This window comes from Anomaloglossus baeobatrachus, unplaced genomic scaffold, assembly GCF_048569485.1.
Source record: "Anomaloglossus baeobatrachus isolate aAnoBae1 unplaced genomic scaffold, aAnoBae1.hap1 Scaffold_599, whole genome shotgun sequence".
Classification (NCBI taxonomy): Eukaryota; Metazoa; Chordata; class Amphibia; order Anura; family Aromobatidae; genus Anomaloglossus; species Anomaloglossus baeobatrachus.
This window is the reverse complement of record NW_027444963.1, coordinates 40,885-67,763: the sequence shown is the minus strand read 5'-3', so window position 1 is coordinate 67,763 and position 26,879 is coordinate 40,885. Positions and strand designations below refer to the sequence as shown.

At 46.6% G+C, this 26,879-nt stretch overlaps 17 non-coding genes and 1 pseudogene across 17 annotated transcripts; all 18 read right to left on the bottom strand.

Moving 5' to 3' along the window:
- Positions 1-238: 238 nt before the first annotated feature.
- LOC142285397 (U2 spliceosomal RNA) lies at positions 239-429 on the bottom strand. The gene has a single exon (XR_012746792.1). It is a non-coding gene; the product is annotated as a U2 spliceosomal RNA (small nuclear RNA).
- A 1,387-nt stretch (positions 430-1,816) lies between these two features.
- Positions 1,817-2,007, bottom strand: LOC142285396 (U2 spliceosomal RNA). Its single transcript, XR_012746791.1, has one exon. It is a non-coding gene; the product is annotated as a U2 spliceosomal RNA (small nuclear RNA).
- Positions 2,008-3,394: 1,387 nt separating this feature from the next.
- On the bottom strand, positions 3,395-3,585 carry LOC142285395 (U2 spliceosomal RNA). Its single transcript, XR_012746790.1, has one exon. It is a non-coding gene; the product is annotated as a U2 spliceosomal RNA (small nuclear RNA).
- A 1,387-nt stretch (positions 3,586-4,972) lies between these two features.
- LOC142285393 (U2 spliceosomal RNA) lies at positions 4,973-5,163 on the bottom strand. The gene has a single exon (XR_012746788.1). It is a non-coding gene; the product is annotated as a U2 spliceosomal RNA (small nuclear RNA).
- Positions 5,164-6,550: 1,387 nt separating this feature from the next.
- On the bottom strand, positions 6,551-6,741 carry LOC142285391 (U2 spliceosomal RNA). Its single transcript, XR_012746787.1, has one exon. It is a non-coding gene; the product is annotated as a U2 spliceosomal RNA (small nuclear RNA).
- A 1,387-nt stretch (positions 6,742-8,128) lies between these two features.
- Positions 8,129-8,321, bottom strand: LOC142285347 (U2 spliceosomal RNA). Its single transcript, XR_012746754.1, has one exon. It is a non-coding gene; the product is annotated as a U2 spliceosomal RNA (small nuclear RNA).
- Positions 8,322-9,009: 688 nt separating this feature from the next.
- Positions 9,010-9,136, bottom strand: LOC142285360 (U2 spliceosomal RNA; annotated as a pseudogene).
- Positions 9,137-10,523: 1,387 nt separating this feature from the next.
- Positions 10,524-10,714, bottom strand: LOC142285340 (U2 spliceosomal RNA). The gene has a single exon (XR_012746751.1). It is a non-coding gene; the product is annotated as a U2 spliceosomal RNA (small nuclear RNA).
- A 1,387-nt stretch (positions 10,715-12,101) lies between these two features.
- LOC142285390 (U2 spliceosomal RNA) lies at positions 12,102-12,292 on the bottom strand. The gene has a single exon (XR_012746786.1). It is a non-coding gene; the product is annotated as a U2 spliceosomal RNA (small nuclear RNA).
- Positions 12,293-13,679: 1,387 nt separating this feature from the next.
- LOC142285389 (U2 spliceosomal RNA) lies at positions 13,680-13,870 on the bottom strand. The gene has a single exon (XR_012746785.1). It is a non-coding gene; the product is annotated as a U2 spliceosomal RNA (small nuclear RNA).
- A 1,387-nt stretch (positions 13,871-15,257) lies between these two features.
- LOC142285388 (U2 spliceosomal RNA) lies at positions 15,258-15,448 on the bottom strand. Its single transcript, XR_012746784.1, has one exon. It is a non-coding gene; the product is annotated as a U2 spliceosomal RNA (small nuclear RNA).
- A 1,387-nt stretch (positions 15,449-16,835) lies between these two features.
- Positions 16,836-17,026, bottom strand: LOC142285387 (U2 spliceosomal RNA). Its single transcript, XR_012746783.1, has one exon. It is a non-coding gene; the product is annotated as a U2 spliceosomal RNA (small nuclear RNA).
- Positions 17,027-18,413: 1,387 nt separating this feature from the next.
- On the bottom strand, positions 18,414-18,604 carry LOC142285386 (U2 spliceosomal RNA). The gene has a single exon (XR_012746782.1). It is a non-coding gene; the product is annotated as a U2 spliceosomal RNA (small nuclear RNA).
- Positions 18,605-19,991: 1,387 nt separating this feature from the next.
- Positions 19,992-20,182, bottom strand: LOC142285385 (U2 spliceosomal RNA). Its single transcript, XR_012746781.1, has one exon. It is a non-coding gene; the product is annotated as a U2 spliceosomal RNA (small nuclear RNA).
- Positions 20,183-21,569: 1,387 nt separating this feature from the next.
- Positions 21,570-21,760, bottom strand: LOC142285384 (U2 spliceosomal RNA). Its single transcript, XR_012746780.1, has one exon. It is a non-coding gene; the product is annotated as a U2 spliceosomal RNA (small nuclear RNA).
- A 1,387-nt stretch (positions 21,761-23,147) lies between these two features.
- LOC142285383 (U2 spliceosomal RNA) lies at positions 23,148-23,338 on the bottom strand. Its single transcript, XR_012746779.1, has one exon. It is a non-coding gene; the product is annotated as a U2 spliceosomal RNA (small nuclear RNA).
- A 1,389-nt stretch (positions 23,339-24,727) lies between these two features.
- LOC142285381 (U2 spliceosomal RNA) lies at positions 24,728-24,918 on the bottom strand. Its single transcript, XR_012746777.1, has one exon. It is a non-coding gene; the product is annotated as a U2 spliceosomal RNA (small nuclear RNA).
- Positions 24,919-26,305: 1,387 nt separating this feature from the next.
- On the bottom strand, positions 26,306-26,496 carry LOC142285380 (U2 spliceosomal RNA). The gene has a single exon (XR_012746776.1). It is a non-coding gene; the product is annotated as a U2 spliceosomal RNA (small nuclear RNA).
- Between the last annotated feature and the right edge of the window lie 383 nt (positions 26,497-26,879).

Sequence of the window (26,879 nt, the reverse complement as noted above, 5' to 3'; positions counted from 1 at the left end):
ACAGAGAACTGCAGCACGGGGACATAGCCGAGTTGGTCAGGTTGAGTGGTGATGAGTTTGCTATTTGGATGAATAAAGAAAGTCAAAAGTGTGAAAGATAAAAAACAAAAGGAGGAAGTGTGAAAAGTGAATGGGCCAAATTGAGGTGCATATGAAGACGTATGCTTTCTTCCAATTCATTAAATCGGGCTAATATGAATCAGGTGAATTGAGTTCTGCTTTTGGAAACTGGGTTAAGAAGGGGTGCACCGTTCCTGGAGGTACTGCAATACCAGGTCAATGCGTGGAGTGGACAGAGCAAGCTCTTTTTCCATCTCCCTGTTCTAAAAATCCATTTAATATATGGTCCCCAGATAGGGGACGTATCAGATATTAAACTGATAAGAACAGATACTACACTTGATCTTAGCCAAAAGGCCGAGAAGCGATAACCAGAATTGGTTTGGGCCTCGAGTGGCACCCTGGCCTATGCCGGACACATCTTAGGGAGAGAGAGCGAGAGGGAGACAAACCCACGCCTACACAAGACATTTTGTCACCCAAGCCAACCCTTGAAAAGGCTGCTTTGCAGAGCCAAAACAAGAAGAATGGTGCGTTTTGCAGCCGCCGCCCACTGCAATGAATCTGAATAACTCCTCCTTTAGGGCGCAAGCAACTCCCCTCCCCCTTGCAGTCTTTCCAATTCACGATACAAAAAGACGGACAGGACAGGTTGCCTGACTTTCCGTCACTGCCACCCTTTGCCATCCTTACCCGTAGAAAGCCCTTTCATCATCCCCAAACCCTAATCTTTTCCCTTTCCTTCCCAGCCCCCAAACCCTGCCCTCTGTACCTTTCTCACCACCCGCTTCCCTTCTCCTGTCATCCCCCTACCACCCGGGAAAAAAAGAGATTGCCCCCTCCTTCCACTAGCCCACCCTCCCACCCAAAGAACAACTTCTTCTGCGCAGCTTGTTTTCTAGGCAGCAGCGCTATTGTGATGTCATCGGGGGGCATTGTGACAAGCCGCCAGTGTTCCGTCTCTTCATGTTGTGCACAGTTCAAACGGAAAATACATCAACAGGCAGACTACAGAAAAGCTTACTATCAAAGGTTAGAGGGGGGCTTTCTCAGAGGGCTTTTTACAGTTTTTCTATTCCCAATTAGCCGTTTAAGTGTACTTATTGAAAGTAGTAATTCTTTCATAGGCCGCCCTTTCTTAGTATTTGACGTTCCTTATATTGCGGTATGAGGCTTCGCAGTAGGTTGCAAACATTCATCACCCATGACTGTCCCCAATTGAGCTCAGAAGCTCAATGTCTATCATGACCTCTCTTTTAGAATGTCCAAGAGCAAGCAAACTATTCCTCCAGGAGAGGGCGCCAACAGACTACTAAAGAGATCATCATTACTCAAAGAAAACCCCAAAAACCAATGCATGATAGGAATAAACAGGTAACTTTCTTTGGAGTGGAAGCGGAGAGATCGCACCAGATGCCAATTCTAGATGTTATCACACCTGTGGTCACTGCAGCAGCAGGTGAATCCACTTTGTCCAAAAGGGATCTATTCCATTCAATTGCAAATGATCTAGATAAGACAGAGAACTGCAGCACGGGGACATAGCCGAGTTGGTCAGGTTGAGTGGTGATGAGTTTGCTATTTGGATGAATAAAGAAAGTCAAAAGTGTGAAAGATAAAAAACAAAAGGAGGAAGTGTGAAAAGTGAATGGGCCAAATTGAGGTGCATATGAAGACGTATGCTTTCTTCCAATTCATTAAATCGGGCTAATATGAATCAGGTGAATTGAGTTCTGCTTTTGGAAACTGGGTTAAGAAGGGGTGCACCGTTCCTGGAGGTACTGCAATACCAGGTCAATGCGTGGAGTGGACAGAGCAAGCTCTTTTTCCATCTCCCTGTTCTAAAAATCCATTTAATATATGGTCCCCAGATAGGGGACGTATCAGATATTAAACTGATAAGAACAGATACTACACTTGATCTTAGCCAAAAGGCCGAGAAGCGATAACCAGAATTGGTTTGGGCCTCGAGTGGCACCCTGGCCTATGCCGGACACATCTTAGGGAGAGAGAGCGAGAGGGAGACAAACCCACGCCTACACAAGACATTTTGTCACCCAAGCCAACCCTTGAAAAGGCTGCTTTGCAGAGCCAAAACAAGAAGAATGGTGCGTTTTGCAGCCGCCGCCCACTGCAATGAATCTGAATAACTCCTCCTTTAGGGCGCAAGCAACTCCCCTCCCCCTTGCAGTCTTTCCAATTCACGATACAAAAAGACGGACAGGACAGGTTGCCTGACTTTCCGTCACTGCCACCCTTTGCCATCCTTACCCGTAGAAAGCCCTTTCATCATCCCCAAACCCTAATCTTTTCCCTTTCCTTCCCAGCCCCCAAACCCTGCCCTCTGTACCTTTCTCACCACCCGCTTCCCTTCTCCTGTCATCCCCCTACCACCCGGGAAAAAAAGAGATTGCCCCCTCCTTCCACTAGCCCACCCTCCCACCCAAAGAACAACTTCTTCTGCGCAGCTTGTTTTCTAGGCAGCAGCGCTATTGTGATGTCATCGGGGGGCATTGTGACAAGCCGCCAGTGTTCCGTCTCTTCATGTTGTGCACAGTTCAAACGGAAAATACATCAACAGGCAGACTACAGAAAAGCTTACTATCAAAGGTTAGAGGGGGGCTTTCTCAGAGGGCTTTTTACAGTTTTTCTATTCCCAATTAGCCGTTTAAGTGTACTTATTGAAAGTAGTAATTCTTTCATAGGCCGCCCTTTCTTAGTATTTGACGTTCCTTATATTGCGGTATGAGGCTTCGCAGTAGGTTGCAAACATTCATCACCCATGACTGTCCCCAATTGAGCTCAGAAGCTCAATGTCTATCATGACCTCTCTTTTAGAATGTCCAAGAGCAAGCAAACTATTCCTCCAGGAGAGGGCGCCAACAGACTACTAAAGAGATCATCATTACTCAAAGAAAACCCCAAAAACCAATGCATGATAGGAATAAACAGGTAACTTTCTTTGGAGTGGAAGCGGAGAGATCGCACCAGATGCCAATTCTAGATGTTATCACACCTGTGGTCACTGCAGCAGCAGGTGAATCCACTTTGTCCAAAAGGGATCTATTCCATTCAATTGCAAATGATCTAGATAAGACAGAGAACTGCAGCACGGGGACATAGCCGAGTTGGTCAGGTTGAGTGGTGATGAGTTTGCTATTTGGATGAATAAAGAAAGTCAAAAGTGTGAAAGATAAAAAACAAAAGGAGGAAGTGTGAAAAGTGAATGGGCCAAATTGAGGTGCATATGAAGACGTATGCTTTCTTCCAATTCATTAAATCGGGCTAATATGAATCAGGTGAATTGAGTTCTGCTTTTGGAAACTGGGTTAAGAAGGGGTGCACCGTTCCTGGAGGTACTGCAATACCAGGTCAATGCGTGGAGTGGACAGAGCAAGCTCTTTTTCCATCTCCCTGTTCTAAAAATCCATTTAATATATGGTCCCCAGATAGGGGACGTATCAGATATTAAACTGATAAGAACAGATACTACACTTGATCTTAGCCAAAAGGCCGAGAAGCGATAACCAGAATTGGTTTGGGCCTCGAGTGGCACCCTGGCCTATGCCGGACACATCTTAGGGAGAGAGAGCGAGAGGGAGACAAACCCACGCCTACACAAGACATTTTGTCACCCAAGCCAACCCTTGAAAAGGCTGCTTTGCAGAGCCAAAACAAGAAGAATGGTGCGTTTTGCAGCCGCCGCCCACTGCAATGAATCTGAATAACTCCTCCTTTAGGGCGCAAGCAACTCCCCTCCCCCTTGCAGTCTTTCCAATTCACGATACAAAAAGACGGACAGGACAGGTTGCCTGACTTTCCGTCACTGCCACCCTTTGCCATCCTTACCCGTAGAAAGCCCTTTCATCATCCCCAAACCCTAATCTTTTCCCTTTCCTTCCCAGCCCCCAAACCCTGCCCTCTGTACCTTTCTCACCACCCGCTTCCCTTCTCCTGTCATCCCCCTACCACCCGGGAAAAAAAGAGATTGCCCCCTCCTTCCACTAGCCCACCCTCCCACCCAAAGAACAACTTCTTCTGCGCAGCTTGTTTTCTAGGCAGCAGCGCTATTGTGATGTCATCGGGGGGCATTGTGACAAGCCGCCAGTGTTCCGTCTCTTCATGTTGTGCACAGTTCAAACGGAAAATACATCAACAGGCAGACTACAGAAAAGCTTACTATCAAAGGTTAGAGGGGGGCTTTCTCAGAGGGCTTTTTACAGTTTTTCTATTCCCAATTAGCCGTTTAAGTGTACTTATTGAAAGTAGTAATTCTTTCATAGGCCGCCCTTTCTTAGTATTTGACGTTCCTTATATTGCGGTATGAGGCTTCGCAGTAGGTTGCAAACATTCATCACCCATGACTGTCCCCAATTGAGCTCAGAAGCTCAATGTCTATCATGACCTCTCTTTTAGAATGTCCAAGAGCAAGCAAACTATTCCTCCAGGAGAGGGCGCCAACAGACTACTAAAGAGATCATCATTACTCAAAGAAAACCCCAAAAACCAATGCATGATAGGAATAAACAGGTAACTTTCTTTGGAGTGGAAGCGGAGAGATCGCACCAGATGCCAATTCTAGATGTTATCACACCTGTGGTCACTGCAGCAGCAGGTGAATCCACTTTGTCCAAAAGGGATCTATTCCATTCAATTGCAAATGATCTAGATAAGACAGAGAACTGCAGCACGGGGACATAGCCGAGTTGGTCAGGTTGAGTGGTGATGAGTTTGCTATTTGGATGAATAAAGAAAGTCAAAAGTGTGAAAGATAAAAAACAAAAGGAGGAAGTGTGAAAAGTGAATGGGCCAAATTGAGGTGCATATGAAGACGTATGCTTTCTTCCAATTCATTAAATCGGGCTAATATGAATCAGGTGAATTGAGTTCTGCTTTTGGAAACTGGGTTAAGAAGGGGTGCACCGTTCCTGGAGGTACTGCAATACCAGGTCAATGCGTGGAGTGGACAGAGCAAGCTCTTTTTCCATCTCCCTGTTCTAAAAATCCATTTAATATATGGTCCCCAGATAGGGGACGTATCAGATATTAAACTGATAAGAACAGATACTACACTTGATCTTAGCCAAAAGGCCGAGAAGCGATAACCAGAATTGGTTTGGGCCTCGAGTGGCACCCTGGCCTATGCCGGACACATCTTAGGGAGAGAGAGCGAGAGGGAGACAAACCCACGCCTACACAAGACATTTTGTCACCCAAGCCAACCCTTGAAAAGGCTGCTTTGCAGAGCCAAAACAAGAAGAATGGTGCGTTTTGCAGCCGCCGCCCACTGCAATGAATCTGAATAACTCCTCCTTTAGGGCGCAAGCAACTCCCCTCCCCCTTGCAGTCTTTCCAATTCACGATACAAAAAGACGGACAGGACAGGTTGCCTGACTTTCCGTCACTGCCACCCTTTGCCATCCTTACCCGTAGAAAGCCCTTTCATCATCCCCAAACCCTAATCTTTTCCCTTTCCTTCCCAGCCCCCAAACCCTGCCCTCTGTACCTTTCTCACCACCCGCTTCCCTTCTCCTGTCATCCCCCTACCACCCGGGAAAAAAAGAGATTGCCCCCTCCTTCCACTAGCCCACCCTCCCACCCAAAGAACAACTTCTTCTGCGCAGCTTGTTTTCTAGGCAGCAGCGCTATTGTGATGTCATCGGGGGGCATTGTGACAAGCCGCCAGTGTTCCGTCTCTTCATGTTGTGCACAGTTCAAACGGAAAATACATCAACAGGCAGACTACAGAAAAGCTTACTATCAAAGGTTAGAGGGGGGCTTTCTCAGAGGGCTTTTTACAGTTTTTCTATTCCCAATTAGCCGTTTAAGTGTACTTATTGAAAGTAGTAATTCTTTCATAGGCCGCCCTTTCTTAGTATTTGACGTTCCTTATATTGCGGTATGAGGCTTCGCAGTAGGTTGCAAACATTCATCACCCATGACTGTCCCCAATTGAGCTCAGAAGCTCAATGTCTATCATGACCTCTCTTTTAGAATGTCCAAGAGCAAGCAAACTATTCCTCCAGGAGAGGGCGCCAACAGACTACTAAAGAGATCATCATTACTCAAAGAAAACCCCAAAAACCAATGCATGATAGGAATAAACAGGTAACTTTCTTTGGAGTGGAAGCGGAGAGATCGCACCAGATGCCAATTCTAGATGTTATCACACCTGTGGTCACTGCAGCAGCAGGTGAATCCACTTTGTCCAAAAGGGATCTATTCCATTCAATTGCAAATGATCTAGATAAGACAGAGAACTGCAGCACGGGGACATAGCCGAGTTGGTCAGGTTGAGTGGTGATGAGTTTGCTATTTGGATGAATAAAGAAAGTCAAAAGTGTGAAAGATAAAAAACAAAAGGAGGAAGTGTGAAAAGTGAATGGGCCAAATTGAGGTGCATATGAAGACGTATGCTTTCTTCCAATTCATTAAATCGGGCTAATATGAATCAGGTGAATTGAGTTCTGCTTTTGGAAACTGGGTTAAGAAGGGGTGCACCGTTCCTGGAGGTACTGCAATACCAGGTCAATGCGTGGAGTGGACAGAGCAAGCTCTTTTTCCATCTCCCTGTTCTAAAAATCCATTTAATATATGGTCCCCAGATAGGGGACGTATCAGATATTAAACTGATAAGAACAGATACTACACTTGATCTTAGCCAAAAGGCCGAGAAGCGATAACCAGAATTGGTTTGGGCCTCGAGTGGCACCCTGGCCTATGCCGGACACATCTTAGGGAGAGAGAGCGAGAGGGAGACAAACCCACGCCTACACAAGACATTTTGTCACCCAAGCCAACCCTTGAAAAGGCTGCTTTGCAGAGCCAAAACAAGAAGAATGGTGCGTTTTGCAGCCGCCGCCCACTGCAATGAATCTGAATAACTCCTCCTTTAGGGCGCAAGCAACTCCCCTCCCCCTTGCAGTCTTTCCAATTCACGATACAAAAAGACGGACAGGACAGGTTGCCTGACTTTCCGTCACTGCCACCCTTTGCCATCCTTACCCGTAGAAAGCCCTTTCATCATCCCCAAACCCTAATCTTTTCCCTTTCCTTCCCAGCCCCCAAACCCTGCCCTCTGTACCTTTCTCACCACCCGCTTCCCTTCTCCTGTCATCCCCCTACCACCCGGGAAAAAAAGAGATTGCCCCCTCCTTCCACTAGCCCACCCTCCCACCCAAAGAACAACTTCTTCTGCGCAGCTTGTTTTCTAGGCAGCAGCGCTATTGTGATGTCATCGGGGGGCATTGTGACAAGCCGCCAGTGTTCCGTCTCTTCATGTTGTGCACAGTTCAAACGGAAAATACATCAACAGGCAGACTACAGAAAAGCTTACTATCAAAGGTTAGAGGGGGGCTTTCTCAGAGGGCTTTTTACAGTTTTTCTATTCCCAATTAGCCGTTTAAGTGTACTTATTGAAAGTAGTAATTCTTTCATAGGCCGCCCTTTCTTAGTATTTGACGTTCCTTATATTGCGGTATGAGGCTTCGCAGTAGGTTGCAAACATTCATCACCCATGACTGTCCCCAATTGAGCTCAGAAGCTCAATGTCTATCATGACCTCTCTTTTAGAATGTCCAAGAGCAAGCAAACTATTCCTCCAGGAGAGGGCGCCAACAGACTACTAAAGAGATCATCATTACTCAAAGAAAACCCCAAAAACCAATGCATGATAGGAATAAACAGGTAACTTTCTTTGGAGTGGAAGCGGAGAGATCGCACCAGATGCCAATTCTAGATGTTATCACACCTGTGGTCACTGCAGCAGCAGGTGAATCCACTTTGTCCAAAAGGGATCTATTCCATTCAATTGCAAATGATCTAGATAAGACAGAGAACTGCAGCACGGGGACATAGCCGAGTTGGTCAGGTTGAGTGGTGATGAGTTTGCTATTTGGATGAATAAAGAAAGTCAAAAGTGTGAAAGATAAAAAACAAAAGGAGGAAGTGTGAAAAGTGAATGGGCCAAATTGAGGTGCATATGAAGACGTATGCTTTCTTCCAATTCATTAAATCGGGCTAATATGAATCAGGTGAATTGAGTTCTGCTTTTGGAAACTGGGTTAAGAAGGGGTGCACCGTTCCTGGAGGTACTGCAATACCAGGTCAATGCGTGGAGTGGACAGAGCAAGCTCTTTTTCCATCTCCCTGTTCTAAAAATCCATTTAATATATGGTCCCCAGATAGGGGACGTATCAGATATTAAACTGATAAGAACAGATTTTTGATTTAATGAAGCTTTCCAAAGCACCGCAAAAAATGCATGACCGAAGTCACACCAAAAACAGTGCAAAGGCTAGGATTCGTGTGGACCCCTCCGTGAGGAGAGGGTCCCCAAAAATCAACCCCGTCCCTCCGAGCCAGAAGGCCACAGCAAGGGTCAGGGATCTTCGGTGCTCCCCCAAGCCGAAGCCTGGTTGAGCCTTGTCGTTGCTCCCAGCGTCCACCCAGGCATCTTACCCAAGTGGAGTAGAGAGCTACTAGTTGTTGGTTTCGCAGCCGAAACTGCCCGGACCGTCAACCGGTGTTGGTTTCTCAGCCCAAGGCTAACCGGACCTCCAACCGGGTGTTGGTTTCTCAGCCGAAGCTGACCCGGACCTCCAACCGGGTGTTGGTTTCTCAGCCGAAGCTGACCCAGACCTCCAACCGGGTGTTGGTTTCTCAGCCGAAGCTGACCCGGACCTCCAACCGGGTGTTGGTTTCTCAGCCCAAAGCTGAACGGACCTCCGACCATGATTATAAAAATTTCCCTTCCTAGCCAGAAGGCCGGGATAGAGCAATATGCTCAGAAAGTATGAAAGGGCAAGGTACGGTGTGCTACAGAGCCCAAGGCTCGCCGGGGTCCCAAGCCAGCAAGCTCAGACTCACTCCAGGGTCGTCAGTCCTGGGGCACATTGCACCATAGCCCCCACACTTACTCAGTCTAATAGCCTCGATCCTGGTAGGGCCATGTTTTCCTCTAGATGAATATACTATACATTAAGAGTACTAGCAAGCGCAACCTTCCAGTGTGCATTGCATCTGCCGAGCCTCACAGATACTACACTTGATCTTAGCCAAAAGGCCGAGAAGCGATAACCAGAATTGGTTTGGGCCTCGAGTGGCACCCTGGCCTATGCCGGACACATCTTAGGGAGAGAGAGCGAGAGGGAGACAAACCCACGCCTACACAAGACATTTTGTCACCCAAGCCAACCCTTGAAAAGGCTGCTTTGCAGAGCCAAAACAAGAAGAATGGTGCGTTTTGCAGCCGCCGCCCACTGCAATGAATCTGAATAACTCCTCCTTTAGGGCGCAAGCAACTCCCCTCCCCCTTGCAGTCTTTCCAATTCACGATACAAAAAGACGGACAGGACAGGTTGCCTGACTTTCCGTCACTGCCACCCTTTGCCATCCTTACCCGTAGAAAGCCCTTTCATCATCCCCAAACCCTAATCTTTTCCCTTTCCTTCCCAGCCCCCAAACCCTGCCCTCTGTACCTTTCTCACCACCCGCTTCCCTTCTCCTGTCATCCCCCTACCACCCGGGAAAAAAAGAGATTGCCCCCTCCTTCCACTAGCCCACCCTCCCACCCAAAGAACAACTTCTTCTGCGCAGCTTGTTTTCTAGGCAGCAGCGCTATTGTGATGTCATCGGGGGGCATTGTGACAAGCCGCCAGTGTTCCGTCTCTTCATGTTGTGCACAGTTCAAACGGAAAATACATCAACAGGCAGACTACAGAAAAGCTTACTATCAAAGGTTAGAGGGGGGCTTTCTCAGAGGGCTTTTTACAGTTTTTCTATTCCCAATTAGCCGTTTAAGTGTACTTATTGAAAGTAGTAATTCTTTCATAGGCCGCCCTTTCTTAGTATTTGACGTTCCTTATATTGCGGTATGAGGCTTCGCAGTAGGTTGCAAACATTCATCACCCATGACTGTCCCCAATTGAGCTCAGAAGCTCAATGTCTATCATGACCTCTCTTTTAGAATGTCCAAGAGCAAGCAAACTATTCCTCCAGGAGAGGGCGCCAACAGACTACTAAAGAGATCATCATTACTCAAAGAAAACCCCAAAAACCAATGCATGATAGGAATAAACAGGTAACTTTCTTTGGAGTGGAAGCGGAGAGATCGCACCAGATGCCAATTCTAGATGTTATCACACCTGTGGTCACTGCAGCAGCAGGTGAATCCACTTTGTCCAAAAGGGATCTATTCCATTCAATTGCAAATGATCTAGATAAGACAGAGAACTGCAGCACGGGGACATAGCCGAGTTGGTCAGGTTGAGTGGTGATGAGTTTGCTATTTGGATGAATAAAGAAAGTCAAAAGTGTGAAAGATAAAAAACAAAAGGAGGAAGTGTGAAAAGTGAATGGGCCAAATTGAGGTGCATATGAAGACGTATGCTTTCTTCCAATTCATTAAATCGGGCTAATATGAATCAGGTGAATTGAGTTCTGCTTTTGGAAACTGGGTTAAGAAGGGGTGCACCGTTCCTGGAGGTACTGCAATACCAGGTCAATGCGTGGAGTGGACAGAGCAAGCTCTTTTTCCATCTCCCTGTTCTAAAAATCCATTTAATATATGGTCCCCAGATAGGGGACGTATCAGATATTAAACTGATAAGAACAGAAACTACACTTGATCTTAGCCAAAAGGCCGAGAAGCGATAACCAGAATTGGTTTGGGCCTCGAGTGGCACCCTGGCCTATGCCGGACACATCTTAGGGAGAGAGAGCGAGAGGGAGACAAACCCACGCCTACACAAGACATTTTGTCACCCAAGCCAACCCTTGAAAAGGCTGCTTTGCAGAGCCAAAACAAGAAGAATGGTGCGTTTTGCAGCCGCCGCCCACTGCAATGAATCTGAATAACTCCTCCTTTAGGGCGCAAGCAACTCCCCTCCCCCTTGCAGTCTTTCCAATTCACGATACAAAAAGACGGACAGGACAGGTTGCCTGACTTTCCGTCACTGCCACCCTTTGCCATCCTTACCCGTAGAAAGCCCTTTCATCATCCCCAAACCCTAATCTTTTCCCTTTCCTTCCCAGCCCCCAAACCCTGCCCTCTGTACCTTTCTCACCACCCGCTTCCCTTCTCCTGTCATCCCCCTACCACCCGGGAAAAAAAGAGATTGCCCCCTCCTTCCACTAGCCCACCCTCCCACCCAAAGAACAACTTCTTCTGCGCAGCTTGTTTTCTAGGCAGCAGCGCTATTGTGATGTCATCGGGGGGCATTGTGACAAGCCGCCAGTGTTCCGTCTCTTCATGTTGTGCACAGTTCAAACGGAAAATACATCAACAGGCAGACTACAGAAAAGCTTACTATCAAAGGTTAGAGGGGGGCTTTCTCAGAGGGCTTTTTACAGTTTTTCTATTCCCAATTAGCCGTTTAAGTGTACTTATTGAAAGTAGTAATTCTTTCATAGGCCGCCCTTTCTTAGTATTTGACGTTCCTTATATTGCGGTATGAGGCTTCGCAGTAGGTTGCAAACATTCATCACCCATGACTGTCCCCAATTGAGCTCAGAAGCTCAATGTCTATCATGACCTCTCTTTTAGAATGTCCAAGAGCAAGCAAACTATTCCTCCAGGAGAGGGCGCCAACAGACTACTAAAGAGATCATCATTACTCAAAGAAAACCCCAAAAACCAATGCATGATAGGAATAAACAGGTAACTTTCTTTGGAGTGGAAGCGGAGAGATCGCACCAGATGCCAATTCTAGATGTTATCACACCTGTGGTCACTGCAGCAGCAGGTGAATCCACTTTGTCCAAAAGGGATCTATTCCATTCAATTGCAAATGATCTAGATAAGACAGAGAACTGCAGCACGGGGACATAGCCGAGTTGGTCAGGTTGAGTGGTGATGAGTTTGCTATTTGGATGAATAAAGAAAGTCAAAAGTGTGAAAGATAAAAAACAAAAGGAGGAAGTGTGAAAAGTGAATGGGCCAAATTGAGGTGCATATGAAGACGTATGCTTTCTTCCAATTCATTAAATCGGGCTAATATGAATCAGGTGAATTGAGTTCTGCTTTTGGAAACTGGGTTAAGAAGGGGTGCACCGTTCCTGGAGGTACTGCAATACCAGGTCAATGCGTGGAGTGGACAGAGCAAGCTCTTTTTCCATCTCCCTGTTCTAAAAATCCATTTAATATATGGTCCCCAGATAGGGGACGTATCAGATATTAAACTGATAAGAACAGATACTACACTTGATCTTAGCCAAAAGGCCGAGAAGCGATAACCAGAATTGGTTTGGGCCTCGAGTGGCACCCTGGCCTATGCCGGACACATCTTAGGGAGAGAGAGCGAGAGGGAGACAAACCCACGCCTACACAAGACATTTTGTCACCCAAGCCAACCCTTGAAAAGGCTGCTTTGCAGAGCCAAAACAAGAAGAATGGTGCGTTTTGCAGCCGCCGCCCACTGCAATGAATCTGAATAACTCCTCCTTTAGGGCGCAAGCAACTCCCCTCCCCCTTGCAGTCTTTCCAATTCACGATACAAAAAGACGGACAGGACAGGTTGCCTGACTTTCCGTCACTGCCACCCTTTGCCATCCTTACCCGTAGAAAGCCCTTTCATCATCCCCAAACCCTAATCTTTTCCCTTTCCTTCCCAGCCCCCAAACCCTGCCCTCTGTACCTTTCTCACCACCCGCTTCCCTTCTCCTGTCATCCCCCTACCACCCGGGAAAAAAAGAGATTGCCCCCTCCTTCCACTAGCCCACCCTCCCACCCAAAGAACAACTTCTTCTGCGCAGCTTGTTTTCTAGGCAGCAGCGCTATTGTGATGTCATCGGGGGGCATTGTGACAAGCCGCCAGTGTTCCGTCTCTTCATGTTGTGCACAGTTCAAACGGAAAATACATCAACAGGCAGACTACAGAAAAGCTTACTATCAAAGGTTAGAGGGGGGCTTTCTCAGAGGGCTTTTTACAGTTTTTCTATTCCCAATTAGCCGTTTAAGTGTACTTATTGAAAGTAGTAATTCTTTCATAGGCCGCCCTTTCTTAGTATTTGACGTTCCTTATATTGCGGTATGAGGCTTCGCAGTAGGTTGCAAACATTCATCACCCATGACTGTCCCCAATTGAGCTCAGAAGCTCAATGTCTATCATGACCTCTCTTTTAGAATGTCCAAGAGCAAGCAAACTATTCCTCCAGGAGAGGGCGCCAACAGACTACTAAAGAGATCATCATTACTCAAAGAAAACCCCAAAAACCAATGCATGATAGGAATAAACAGGTAACTTTCTTTGGAGTGGAAGCGGAGAGATCGCACCAGATGCCAATTCTAGATGTTATCACACCTGTGGTCACTGCAGCAGCAGGTGAATCCACTTTGTCCAAAAGGGATCTATTCCATTCAATTGCAAATGATCTAGATAAGACAGAGAACTGCAGCACGGGGACATAGCCGAGTTGGTCAGGTTGAGTGGTGATGAGTTTGCTATTTGGATGAATAAAGAAAGTCAAAAGTGTGAAAGATAAAAAACAAAAGGAGGAAGTGTGAAAAGTGAATGGGCCAAATTGAGGTGCATATGAAGACGTATGCTTTCTTCCAATTCATTAAATCGGGCTAATATGAATCAGGTGAATTGAGTTCTGCTTTTGGAAACTGGGTTAAGAAGGGGTGCACCGTTCCTGGAGGTACTGCAATACCAGGTCAATGCGTGGAGTGGACAGAGCAAGCTCTTTTTCCATCTCCCTGTTCTAAAAATCCATTTAATATATGGTCCCCAGATAGGGGACGTATCAGATATTAAACTGATAAGAACAGATACTACACTTGATCTTAGCCAAAAGGCCGAGAAGCGATAACCAGAATTGGTTTGGGCCTCGAGTGGCACCCTGGCCTATGCCGGACACATCTTAGGGAGAGAGAGCGAGAGGGAGACAAACCCACGCCTACACAAGACATTTTGTCACCCAAGCCAACCCTTGAAAAGGCTGCTTTGCAGAGCCAAAACAAGAAGAATGGTGCGTTTTGCAGCCGCCGCCCACTGCAATGAATCTGAATAACTCCTCCTTTAGGGCGCAAGCAACTCCCCTCCCCCTTGCAGTCTTTCCAATTCACGATACAAAAAGACGGACAGGACAGGTTGCCTGACTTTCCGTCACTGCCACCCTTTGCCATCCTTACCCGTAGAAAGCCCTTTCATCATCCCCAAACCCTAATCTTTTCCCTTTCCTTCCCAGCCCCCAAACCCTGCCCTCTGTACCTTTCTCACCACCCGCTTCCCTTCTCCTGTCATCCCCCTACCACCCGGGAAAAAAAGAGATTGCCCCCTCCTTCCACTAGCCCACCCTCCCACCCAAAGAACAACTTCTTCTGCGCAGCTTGTTTTCTAGGCAGCAGCGCTATTGTGATGTCATCGGGGGGCATTGTGACAAGCCGCCAGTGTTCCGTCTCTTCATGTTGTGCACAGTTCAAACGGAAAATACATCAACAGGCAGACTACAGAAAAGCTTACTATCAAAGGTTAGAGGGGGGCTTTCTCAGAGGGCTTTTTACAGTTTTTCTATTCCCAATTAGCCGTTTAAGTGTACTTATTGAAAGTAGTAATTCTTTCATAGGCCGCCCTTTCTTAGTATTTGACGTTCCTTATATTGCGGTATGAGGCTTCGCAGTAGGTTGCAAACATTCATCACCCATGACTGTCCCCAATTGAGCTCAGAAGCTCAATGTCTATCATGACCTCTCTTTTAGAATGTCCAAGAGCAAGCAAACTATTCCTCCAGGAGAGGGCGCCAACAGACTACTAAAGAGATCATCATTACTCAAAGAAAACCCCAAAAACCAATGCATGATAGGAATAAACAGGTAACTTTCTTTGGAGTGGAAGCGGAGAGATCGCACCAGATGCCAATTCTAGATGTTATCACACCTGTGGTCACTGCAGCAGCAGGTGAATCCACTTTGTCCAAAAGGGATCTATTCCATTCAATTGCAAATGATCTAGATAAGACAGAGAACTGCAGCACGGGGACATAGCCGAGTTGGTCAGGTTGAGTGGTGATGAGTTTGCTATTTGGATGAATAAAGAAAGTCAAAAGTGTGAAAGATAAAAAACAAAAGGAGGAAGTGTGAAAAGTGAATGGGCCAAATTGAGGTGCATATGAAGACGTATGCTTTCTTCCAATTCATTAAATCGGGCTAATATGAATCAGGTGAATTGAGTTCTGCTTTTGGAAACTGGGTTAAGAAGGGGTGCACCGTTCCTGGAGGTACTGCAATACCAGGTCAATGCGTGGAGTGGACAGAGCAAGCTCTTTTTCCATCTCCCTGTTCTAAAAATCCATTTAATATATGGTCCCCAGATAGGGGACGTATCAGATATTAAACTGATAAGAACAGATACTACACTTGATCTTAGCCAAAAGGCCGAGAAGCGATAACCAGAATTGGTTTGGGCCTCGAGTGGCACCCTGGCCTATGCCGGACACATCTTAGGGAGAGAGAGCGAGAGGGAGACAAACCCACGCCTACACAAGACATTTTGTCACCCAAGCCAACCCTTGAAAAGGCTGCTTTGCAGAGCCAAAACAAGAAGAATGGTGCGTTTTGCAGCCGCCGCCCACTGCAATGAATCTGAATAACTCCTCCTTTAGGGCGCAAGCAACTCCCCTCCCCCTTGCAGTCTTTCCAATTCACGATACAAAAAGACGGACAGGACAGGTTGCCTGACTTTCCGTCACTGCCACCCTTTGCCATCCTTACCCGTAGAAAGCCCTTTCATCATCCCCAAACCCTAATCTTTTCCCTTTCCTTCCCAGCCCCCAAACCCTGCCCTCTGTACCTTTCTCACCACCCGCTTCCCTTCTCCTGTCATCCCCCTACCACCCGGGAAAAAAAGAGATTGCCCCCTCCTTCCACTAGCCCACCCTCCCACCCAAAGAACAACTTCTTCTGCGCAGCTTGTTTTCTAGGCAGCAGCGCTATTGTGATGTCATCGGGGGGCATTGTGACAAGCCGCCAGTGTTCCGTCTCTTCATGTTGTGCACAGTTCAAACGGAAAATACATCAACAGGCAGACTACAGAAAAGCTTACTATCAAAGGTTAGAGGGGGGCTTTCTCAGAGGGCTTTTTACAGTTTTTCTATTCCCAATTAGCCGTTTAAGTGTACTTATTGAAAGTAGTAATTCTTTCATAGGCCGCCCTTTCTTAGTATTTGACGTTCCTTATATTGCGGTATGAGGCTTCGCAGTAGGTTGCAAACATTCATCACCCATGACTGTCCCCAATTGAGCTCAGAAGCTCAATGTCTATCATGACCTCTCTTTTAGAATGTCCAAGAGCAAGCAAACTATTCCTCCAGGAGAGGGCGCCAACAGACTACTAAAGAGATCATCATTACTCAAAGAAAACCCCAAAAACCAATGCATGATAGGAATAAACAGGTAACTTTCTTTGGAGTGGAAGCGGAGAGATCGCACCAGATGCCAATTCTAGATGTTATCACACCTGTGGTCACTGCAGCAGCAGGTGAATCCACTTTGTCCAAAAGGGATCTATTCCATTCAATTGCAAATGATCTAGATAAGACAGAGAACTGCAGCACGGGGACATAGCCGAGTTGGTCAGGTTGAGTGGTGATGAGTTTGCTATTTGGATGAATAAAGAAAGTCAAAAGTGTGAAAGATAAAAAACAAAAGGAGGAAGTGTGAAAAGTGAATGGGCCAAATTGAGGTGCATATGAAGACGTATGCTTTCTTCCAATTCATTAAATCGGGCTAATATGAATCAGGTGAATTGAGTTCTGCTTTTGGAAACTGGGTTAAGAAGGGGTGCACCGTTCCTGGAGGTACTGCAATACCAGGTCAATGCGTGGAGTGGACAGAGCAAGCTCTTTTTCCATCTCCCTGTTCTAAAAATCCATTTAATATATGGTCCCCAGATAGGGGACGTATCAGATATTAAACTGATAAGAACAGATACTACACTTGATCTTAGCCAAAAGGCCGAGAAGCGATAACCAGAATTGGTTTGGGCCTCGAGTGGCACCCTGGCCTATGCCGGACACATCTTAGGGAGAGAGAGCGAGAGGGAGACAAACCCACGCCTACACAAGACATTTTGTCACCCAAGCCAACCCTTGAAAAGGCTGCTTTGCAGAGCCAAAACAAGAAGAATGGTGCGTTTTGCAGCCGCCGCCCACTGCAATGAATCTGAATAACTCCTCCTTTAGGGCGCAAGCAACTCCCCTCCCCCTTGCAGTCTTTCCAATTCACGATACAAAAAGACGGACAGGACAGGTTGCCTGACTTTCCGTCACTGCCACCCTTTGCCATCCTTACCCGTAGAAAGCCCTTTCATCATCCCCAAACCCTAATCTTTTCCCTTTCCTTCCCAGCCCCCAAACCCTGCCCTCTGTACCTTTCTCACCACCCGCTTCCCTTCTCCTGTCATCCCCCTACCACCCGGGAAAAAAAGAGATTGCCCCCTCCTTCCACTAGCCCACCCTCCCACCCAAAGAACAACTTCTTCTGCGCAGCTTGTTTTCTAGGCAGCAGCGCTATTGTGATGTCATCGGGGGGCATTGTGACAAGCCGCCAGTGTTCCGTCTCTTCATGTTGTGCACAGTTCAAACGGAAAATACATCAACAGGCAGACTACAGAAAAGCTTACTATCAAAGGTTAGAGGGGGGCTTTCTCAGAGGGCTTTTTACAGTTTTTCTATTCCCAATTAGCCGTTTAAGTGTACTTATTGAAAGTAGTAATTCTTTCATAGGCCGCCCTTTCTTAGTATTTGACGTTCCTTATATTGCGGTATGAGGCTTCGCAGTAGGTTGCAAACATTCATCACCCATGACTGTCCCCAATTGAGCTCAGAAGCTCAATGTCTATCATGACCTCTCTTTTAGAATGTCCAAGAGCAAGCAAACTATTCCTCCAGGAGAGGGCGCCAACAGACTACTAAAGAGATCATCATTACTCAAAGAAAACCCCAAAAACCAATGCATGATAGGAATAAACAGGTAACTTTCTTTGGAGTGGAAGCGGAGAGATCGCACCAGATGCCAATTCTAGATGTTATCACACCTGTGGTCACTGCAGCAGCAGGTGAATCCACTTTGTCCAAAAGGGATCTATTCCATTCAATTGCAAATGATCTAGATAAGACAGAGAACTGCAGCACGGGGACATAGCCGAGTTGGTCAGGTTGAGTGGTGATGAGTTTGCTATTTGGATGAATAAAGAAAGTCAAAAGTGTGAAAGATAAAAAACAAAAGGAGGAAGTGTGAAAAGTGAATGGGCCAAATTGAGGTGCATATGAAGACGTATGCTTTCTTCCAATTCATTAAATCGGGCTAATATGAATCAGGTGAATTGAGTTCTGCTTTTGGAAACTGGGTTAAGAAGGGGTGCACCGTTCCTGGAGGTACTGCAATACCAGGTCAATGCGTGGAGTGGACAGAGCAAGCTCTTTTTCCATCTCCCTGTTCTAAAAATCCATTTAATATATGGTCCCCAGATAGGGGACGTATCAGATATTAAACTGATAAGAACAGATACTACACTTGATCTTAGCCAAAAGGCCGAGAAGCGATAACCAGAATTGGTTTGGGCCTCGAGTGGCACCCTGGCCTATGCCGGACACATCTTAGGGAGAGAGAGCGAGAGGGAGACAAACCCACGCCTACACAAGACATTTTGTCACCCAAGCCAACCCTTGAAAAGGCTGCTTTGCAGAGCCAAAACAAGAAGAATGGTGCGTTTTGCAGCCGCCGCCCACTGCAATGAATCTGAATAACTCCTCCTTTAGGGCGCAAGCAACTCCCCTCCCCCTTGCAGTCTTTCCAATTCACGATACAAAAAGACGGACAGGACAGGTTGCCTGACTTTCCGTCACTGCCACCCTTTGCCATCCTTACCCGTAGAAAGCCCTTTCATCATCCCCAAACCCTAATCTTTTCCCTTTCCTTCCCAGCCCCCAAACCCTGCCCTCTGTACCTTTCTCACCACCCGCTTCCCTTCTCCTGTCATCCCCCTACCACCCGGGAAAAAAAGAGATTGCCCCCTCCTTCCACTAGCCCACCCTCCCACCCAAAGAACAACTTCTTCTGCGCAGCTTGTTTTCTAGGCAGCAGCGCTATTGTGATGTCATCGGGGGGCATTGTGACAAGCCGCCAGTGTTCCGTCTCTTCATGTTGTGCACAGTTCAAACGGAAAATACATCAACAGGCAGACTACAGAAAAGCTTACTATCAAAGGTTAGAGGGGGGCTTTCTCAGAGGGCTTTTTACAGTTTTTCTATTCCCAATTAGCCGTTTAAGTGTACTTATTGAAAGTAGTAATTCTTTCATAGGCCGCCCTTTCTTAGTATTTGACGTTCCTTATATTGCGGTATGAGGCTTCGCAGTAGGTTGCAAACATTCATCACCCATGACTGTCCCCAATTGAGCTCAGAAGCTCAATGTCTATCATGACCTCTCTTTTAGAATGTCCAAGAGCAAGCAAACTATTCCTCCAGGAGAGGGCGCCAACAGACTACTAAAGAGATCATCATTACTCAAAGAAAACCCCAAAAACCAATGCATGATAGGAATAAACAGGTAACTTTCTTTGGAGTGGAAGCGGAGAGATCGCACCAGATGCCAATTCTAGATGTTATCACACCTGTGGTCACTGCAGCAGCAGGTGAATCCACTTTGTCCAAAAGGGATCTATTCCATTCAATTGCAAATGATCTAGATAAGACAGAGAACTGCAGCACGGGGACATAGCCGAGTTGGTCAGGTTGAGTGGTGATGAGTTTGCTATTTGGATGAATAAAGAAAGTCAAAAGTGTGAAAGATAAAAAACAAAAGGAGGAAGTGTGAAAAGTGAATGGGCCAAATTGAGGTGCATATGAAGACGTATGCTTTCTTCCAATTCATTAAATCGGGCTAATATGAATCAGGTGAATTGAGTTCTGCTTTTGGAAACTGGGTTAAGAAGGGGTGCACCGTTCCTGGAGGTACTGCAATACCAGGTCAATGCGTGGAGTGGACAGAGCAAGCTCTTTTTCCATCTCCCTGTTCTAAAAATCCATTTAATATATGGTCCCCAGATAGGGGACGTATCAGATATTAAACTGATAAGAACAGATACTACACTTGATCTTAGCCAAAAGGCCGAGAAGCGATAACCAGAATTGGTTTGGGCCTCGAGTGGCACCCTGGCCTATGCCGGACACATCTTAGGGAGAGAGAGCGAGAGGGAGACAAACCCACGCCTACACAAGACATTTTGTCACCCAAGCCAACCCTTGAAAAGGCTGCTTTGCAGAGCCAAAACAAGAAGAATGGTGCGTTTTGCAGCCGCCGCCCACTGCAATGAATCTGAATAACTCCTCCTTTAGGGCGCAAGCAACTCCCCTCCCCCTTGCAGTCTTTCCAATTCACGATACAAAAAGACGGACAGGACAGGTTGCCTGACTTTCCGTCACTGCCACCCTTTGCCATCCTTACCCGTAGAAAGCCCTTTCATCATCCCCAAACCCTAATCTTTTCCCTTTCCTTCCCAGCCCCCAAACCCTGCCCTCTGTACCTTTCTCACCACCCGCTTCCCTTCTCCTGTCATCCCCCTACCACCCGGGAAAAAAAGAGATTGCCCCCTCCTTCCACTAGCCCACCCTCCCACCCAAAGAACAACTTCTTCTGCGCAGCTTGTTTTCTAGGCAGCAGCGCTATTGTGATGTCATCGGGGGGCATTGTGACAAGCCGCCAGTGTTCCGTCTCTTCATGTTGTGCACAGTTCAAACGGAAAATACATCAACAGGCAGACTACAGAAAAGCTTACTATCAAAGGTTAGAGGGGGGCTTTCTCAGAGGGCTTTTTACAGTTTTTCTATTCCCAATTAGCCGTTTAAGTGTACTTATTGAAAGTAGTAATTCTTTCATAGGCCGCCCTTTCTTAGTATTTGACGTTCCTTATATTGCGGTATGAGGCTTCGCAGTAGGTTGCAAACATTCATCACCCATGACTGTCCCCAATTGAGCTCAGAAGCTCAATGTCTATCATGACCTCTCTTTTAGAATGTCCAAGAGCAAGCAAACTATTCCTCCAGGAGAGGGCGCCAACAGACTACTAAAGAGATCATCATTACTCAAAGAAAACCCCAAAAACCAATGCATGATAGGAATAAACAGGTAACTTTCTTTGGAGTGGAAGCGGAGAGATCGCACCAGATGCCAATTCTAGATGTTATCACACCTGTGGTCACTGCAGCAGCAGGTGAATCCACTTTGTCCAAAAGGGATCTATTCCATTCAATTGCAAATGATCTAGATAAGACAGAGAACTGCAGCACGGGGACATAGCCGAGTTGGTCAGGTTGAGTGGTGATGAGTTTGCTATTTGGATGAATAAAGAAAGTCAAAAGTGTGAAAGATAAAAAACAAAAGGAGGAAGTGTGAAAAGTGAATGGGCCAAATTGAGGTGCATATGAAGACGTATGCTTTCTTCCAATTCATTAAATCGGGCTAATATGAATCAGGTGAATTGAGTTCTGCTTTTGGAAACTGGGTTAAGAAGGGGTGCACCGTTCCTGGAGGTACTGCAATACCAGGTCAATGCGTGGAGTGGACAGAGCAAGCTCTTTTTCCATCTCCCTGTTCTAAAAATCCATTTAATATATGGTCCCCAGATAGGGGACGTATCAGATATTAAACTGATAAGAACAGATACTACACTTGATCTTAGCCAAAAGGCCGAGAAGCGATAACCAGAATTGGTTTGGGCCTCGAGTGGCACCCTGGCCTATGCCGGACACATCTTAGGGAGAGAGAGCGAGAGGGAGACAAACCCACGCCTACACAAGACATTTTGTCACCCAAGCCAACCCTTGAAAAGGCTGCTTTGCAGAGCCAAAACAAGAAGAATGGTGCGTTTTGCAGCCGCCGCCCACTGCAATGAATCTGAATAACTCCTCCTTTAGGGCGCAAGCAACTCCCCTCCCCCTTGCAGTCTTTCCAATTCACGATACAAAAAGACGGACAGGACAGGTTGCCTGACTTTCCGTCACTGCCACCCTTTGCCATCCTTACCCGTAGAAAGCCCTTTCATCATCCCCAAACCCTAATCTTTTCCCTTTCCTTCCCAGCCCCCAAACCCTGCCCTCTGTACCTTTCTCACCACCCGCTTCCCTTCTCCTGTCATCCCCCTACCACCCGGGAAAAAAAGAGATTGCCCCCTCCTTCCACTAGCCCACCCTCCCACCCAAAGAACAACTTCTTCTGCGCAGCTTGTTTTCTAGGCAGCAGCGCTATTGTGATGTCATCGGGGGGCATTGTGACAAGCCGCCAGTGTTCCGTCTCTTCATGTTGTGCACAGTTCAAACGGAAAATACATCAACAGGCAGACTACAGAAAAGCTTACTATCAAAGGTTAGAGGGGGGCTTTCTCAGAGGGCTTTTTACAGTTTTTCTATTCCCAATTAGCCGTTTAAGTGTACTTATTGAAAGTAGTAATTCTTTCATAGGCCGCCCTTTCTTAGTATTTGACGTTCCTTATATTGCGGTATGAGGCTTCGCAGTAGGTTGCAAACATTCATCACCCATGACTGTCCCCAATTGAGCTCAGAAGCTCAATGTCTATCATGACCTCTCTTTTAGAATGTCCAAGAGCAAGCAAACTATTCCTCCAGGAGAGGGCGCCAACAGACTACTAAAGAGATCATCATTACTCAAAGAAAACCCCAAAAACCAATGCATGATAGGAATAAACAGGTAACTTTCTTTGGAGTGGAAGCGGAGAGATCGCACCAGATGCCAATTCTAGATGTTATCACACCTGTGGTCACTGCAGCAGCAGGTGAATCCACTTTGTCCAAAAGGGATCTATTCCATTCAATTGCAAATGATCTAGATAAGACAGAGAACTGCAGCACGGGGACATAGCCGAGTTGGTCAGGTTGAGTGGTGATGAGTTTGCTATTTGGATGAATAAAGAAAGTCAAAAGTGTGAAAGATAAAAAACAAAAGGAGGAAGTGTGAAAAGTGAATGGGCCAAATTGAGGTGCATATGAAGACGTATGCTTTCTTCCAATTCATTAAATCGGGCTAATATGAATCAGGTGAATTGAGTTCTGCTTTTGGAAACTGGGTTAAGAAGGGGTGCACCGTTCCTGGAGGTACTGCAATACCAGGTCAATGCGTGGAGTGGACAGAGCAAGCTCTTTTTCCATCTCCCTGTTCTAAAAATCCATTTAATATATGGTCCCCAGATAGGGGACGTATCAGATATTAAACTGATAAGAACAGATACTACACTTGATCTTAGCCAAAAGGCCGAGAAGCGATAACCAGAATTGGTTTGGGCCTCGAGTGGCACCCTGGCCTATGCCGGACACATCTTAGGGAGAGAGAGCGAGAGGGAGACAAACCCACGCCTACACAAGACATTTTGTCACCCAAGCCAACCCTTGAAAAGGCTGCTTTGCAGAGCCAAAACAAGAAGAATGGTGCGTTTTGCAGCCGCCGCCCACTGCAATGAATCTGAATAACTCCTCCTTTAGGGCGCAAGCAACTCCCCTCCCCCTTGCAGTCTTTCCAATTCACGATACAAAAAGACGGACAGGACAGGTTGCCTGACTTTCCGTCACTGCCACCCTTTGCCATCCTTACCCGTAGAAAGCCCTTTCATCATCCCCAAACCCTAATCTTTTCCCTTTCCTTCCCAGCCCCCAAACCCTGCCCTCTGTACCTTTCTCACCACCCGCTTCCCTTCTCCTGTCATCCCCCTACCACCCGGGAAAAAAAGAGATTGCCCCCTCCTTCCACTAGCCCACCCTCCCACCCAAAGAACAACTTCTTCTGCGCAGCTTGTTTTCTAGGCAGCAGCGCTATTGTGATGTCATCGGGGGGCATTGTGACAAGCCGCCAGTGTTCCGTCTCTTCATGTTGTGCACAGTTCAAACGGAAAATACATCAACAGGCAGAGACTACAGAAAAGCTTACTATCAAAGGTTAGAGGGGGGCTTTCTCAGAGGGCTTTTTACAGTTTTTCTATTCCCAATTAGCCGTTTAAGTGTACTTATTGAAAGTAGTAATTCTTTCATAGGCCGCCCTTTCTTAGTATTTGACGTTCCTTATATTGCGGTATGAGGCTTCGCAGTAGGTTGCAAACATTCATCACCCATGACTGTCCCCAATTGAGCTCAGAAGCTCAATGTCTATCATGACCTCTCTTTTAGAATGTCCAAGAGCAAGCAAACTATTCCTCCAGGAGAGGGCGCCAACAGACTACTAAAGAGATCATCATTACTCAAAGAAAACCCCAAAAACCAATGCATGATAGGAATAAACAGGTAACTTTCTTTGGAGTGGAAGCGGAGAGATCGCACCAGATGCCAATTCTAGATGTTATCACACCTGTGGTCACTGCAGCAGCAGGTGAATCCACTTTGTCCAAAAGGGATCTATTCCATTCAATTGCAAATGATCTAGATAAGACAGAGAACTGCAGCACGGGGACATAGCCGAGTTGGTCAGGTTGAGTGGTGATGAGTTTGCTATTTGGATGAATAAAGAAAGTCAAAAGTGTGAAAGATAAAAAACAAAAGGAGGAAGTGTGAAAAGTGAATGGGCCAAATTGAGGTGCATATGAAGACGTATGCTTTCTTCCAATTCATTAAATCGGGCTAATATGAATCAGGTGAATTGAGTTCTGCTTTTGGAAACTGGGTTAAGAAGGGGTGCACCGTTCCTGGAGGTACTGCAATACCAGGTCAATGCGTGGAGTGGACAGAGCAAGCTCTTTTTCCATCTCCCTGTTCTAAAAATCCATTTAATATATGGTCCCCAGATAGGGGACGTATCAGATATTAAACTGATAAGAACAGATACTACACTTGATCTTAGCCAAAAGGCCGAGAAGCGATAACCAGAATTGGTTTGGGCCTCGAGTGGCACCCTGGCCTATGCCGGACACATCTTAGGGAGAGAGAGCGAGAGGGAGACAAACCCACGCCTACACAAGACATTTTGTCACCCAAGCCAACCCTTGAAAAGGCTGCTTTGCAGAGCCAAAACAAGAAGAATGGTGCGTTTTGCAGCCGCCGCCCACTGCAATGAATCTGAATAACTCCTCCTTTAGGGCGCAAGCAACTCCCCTCCCCCTTGCAGTCTTTCCAATTCACGATACAAAAAGACGGACAGGACAGGTTGCCTGACTTTCCGTCACTGCCACCCTTTGCCATCCTTACCCGTAGAAAGCCCTTTCATCATCCCCAAACCCTAATCTTTTCCCTTTCCTTCCCAGCCCCCAAACCCTGCCCTCTGTACCTTTCTCACCACCCGCTTCCCTTCTCCTGTCATCCCCCTACCACCCGGGAAAAAAAGAGATTGCCCCCTCCTTCCACTAGCCCACCCTCCCACCCAAAGAACAACTTCTTCTGCGCAGCTTGTTTTCTAGGCAGCAGCGCTATTGTGATGTCATCGGGGGGCATTGTGACAAGCCGCCAGTGTTCCGTCTCTTCATGTTGTGCACAGTTCAAACGGAAAATACATCAACAGGCAGACTACAGAAAAGCTTACTATCAAAGGTTAGAGGGGGGCTTTCTCAGAGGGCTTTTTACAGTTTTTCTATTCCCAATTAGCCGTTTAAGTGTACTTATTGAAAGTAGTAATTCTTTCATAGGCCGCCCTTTCTTAGTATTTGACGTTCCTTATATTGCGGTATGAGGCTTCGCAGTAGGTTGCAAACATTCATCACCCATGACTGTCCCCAATTGAGCTCAGAAGCTCAATGTCTATCATGACCTCTCTTTTAGAATGTCCAAGAGCAAGCAAACTATTCCTCCAGGAGAGGGCGCCAACAGACTACTAAAGAGATCATCATTACTCAAAGAAAACCCCAAAAACCAATGCATGATAGGAATAAACAGGTAACTTTCTTTGGAGTGGAAGCGGAGAGATCGCACCAGATGCCAATTCTAGATGTTATCACACCTGTGGTCACTGCAGCAGCAGGTGAATCCACTTTGTCCAAAAGGGATCTATTCCATTCAATTGCAAATGATCTAGATAAGACAGAGAACTGCAGCACGGGGACATAGCCGAGTTGGTCAGGTTGAGTGGTGATGAGTTTGCTATTTGGATGAATAAAGAAAGTCAAAAGTGTGAAAGATAAAAAACAAAAGGAGGAAGTGTGAAAAGTGAATGGGCCAAATTGAGGTGCATATGAAGACGTATGCTTTCTTCCAATTCATTAAATCGGGCTAATATGAATCAGGTGAATTGAGTTCTGCTTTTGGAAACTGGGTTAAGAAGGGGTGCACCGTTCCTGGAGGTACTGCAATACCAGGTCAATGCGTGGAGTGGACAGAGCAAGCTCTTTTTCCATCTCCCTGTTCTAAAAATCCATTTAATATATGGTCCCCAGATAGGGGACGTATCAGATATTAAACTGATAAGAACAGATACTACACTTGATCTTAGCCAAAAGGCCGAGAAGCGATAACCAGAATTGGTTTGGGCCTCGAGTGGCACCCTGGCCTATGCCGGACACATCTTAGGGAGAGAGAGCGAGAGGGAGACAAACCCACGCCTACACAAGACATTTTGTCACCCAAGCCAACCCTTGAAAAGGCTGCTTTGCAGAGCCAAAACAAGAAGAATGGTGCGTTTTGCAGCCGCCGCCCACTGCAATGAATCTGAATAACTCCTCCTTTAGGGCGCAAGCAACTCCCCTCCCCCTTGCAGTCTTTCCAATTCACGATACAAAAAGACGGACAGGACAGGTTGCCTGACTTTCCGTCACTGCCACCCTTTGCCATCCTTACCCGTAGAAAGCCCTTTCATCATCCCCAAACCCTAATCTTTTCCCTTTCCTTCCCAGCCC